The sequence below is a fragment of the Phalaenopsis equestris genome, unplaced genomic scaffold (assembly GCF_001263595.1).
Source record: "Phalaenopsis equestris unplaced genomic scaffold, ASM126359v1 Scaffold196130, whole genome shotgun sequence".
NCBI lineage: Eukaryota > Viridiplantae > Streptophyta > Magnoliopsida > Asparagales > Orchidaceae > Phalaenopsis > Phalaenopsis equestris.
In genome coordinates, this window is record NW_018216079.1 from 1 (window position 1) to 1,437 (window position 1,437).

Sequence of the window (1,437 nt, forward strand, 5' to 3'; positions counted from 1 at the left end):
ATTAAGTACAAAATAATAATAAAGTAAAGTGCCAAAATAGCCCCCTAACTACTTAAATGGGATCATTTTAGTCTCAAAATCTATAAAAGTGCAAAATTAGTCCCCATACTCTTTTAACATGGGCTGAAATAGTCCCCAAAGCCCTCATTAAAATAATCTGAGACTAAATTGACACATTTCTATGCTATGTGACTAAAATGACCACTGATAAAAAGTCAGAGGACCATTTTAACACTTTTCTCAATAACACTTCCTTAGATAAAAAAGTAACTAAGTCCACCTTACCCGTGGATTGGATTATTCCCTGTCGTTCCCATACCCAACTCATGCATATTTGCCTTTCCTATTATAATGACACCACAACTACGCAATCTGGAAACACATACTGCATCCTTTTTCACCTCCCTTGTATTATGCAACCATGATGTTCCACCTGCAGCAGAGCCATCCAACTGAGAACTTGAAGCTAAATATTACCCATATTTTCCTCAGGAAATCAAGGTTAAGTGCAGCATTCATTACTCTTTGATGGGAAAGGATAGCAATCTATATCATCTTTTATCGCGACAAATATGCCATCAAGGATAGATAAAGGTTTTCCTGCATGACCCAGTGTAATCAATGTAAAATGTCAAACATATGAACAAAACATTTGGAATCTATCAAGAAAAAGTGAAGTTTCCATCGTATTAACATAGGCCCGTTGAGATGAATCTCTCTTAAATTTTACAGTTTCCAATCTCAATTTGCAATTCGTTTAATAGAGCAAGAGGTCGACAAAGAATATTAGAATATTTTCTGCTTACAGCAGAGTGATGTTAGTTAAAAGCAAAGCACTCCCCTAGCTTCCCGAGTAAGATGAAGCCCTAATGCATAGTATACCCAGTAGCAGGCGAGCCTTACCTTTAAGGACCCAGGCAGCGAAAAGAGCCCTTATTTGACTGTAGACAGAAATGTTAATAAATCAAAAGTTAAAGAGGAGTTAGTTTATATGGTGAAAATTCAACCTGGGGTCAAGTGAAAAGAATATCAAGTGTTAGAATACAAGAATGCATGCTAAGAACCAATTAGATGGACCAGCTGCAAGTTCCAGCAAGTCTCGAGGATAATGAGAAGTTGGAGAAGACAAAAGAAAGAGACGTGATACAACAAATCTTGTAATGGAAAAAGAAAGATTAAATGATGATGACATGATAAATAGTAGCAGAAATTAGATTTGCTCTAAGCCATACATGTGACAAATTTTCATTTAAACTGTTTAGTAAGATTTTTAAATGAGAAGTGCGCTGGAACATCAAAATTTATTTTATTGCCAAGCACAGTCTAATGTGGTGATTATTACTTCAGTGAATCCGATGATGATCATGATGAAGATTTCAAAAGATTGCAAGGGAGAGATGGACAAACTGAATATGAGGATGGAAACAGAAATTTTTT

The 1,437-nt window shown here is 35.6% G+C and overlaps 1 long non-coding RNA gene across 1 annotated transcript; it reads right to left on the reverse strand.

Annotated features, from left to right (window-relative positions):
* Window positions 1-400: 400 nt before the first annotated feature.
* Window positions 401-602, reverse strand: LOC110035106. Its single transcript, XR_002295119.1, has 2 exons — window positions 523-602; window positions 401-433 (listed from the first exon to the last, which is right to left on the reverse strand). It is a non-coding gene; the product is annotated as an uncharacterized LOC110035106 (long non-coding RNA).
* Between the last annotated feature and the right edge of the window lie 835 nt (window positions 603-1,437).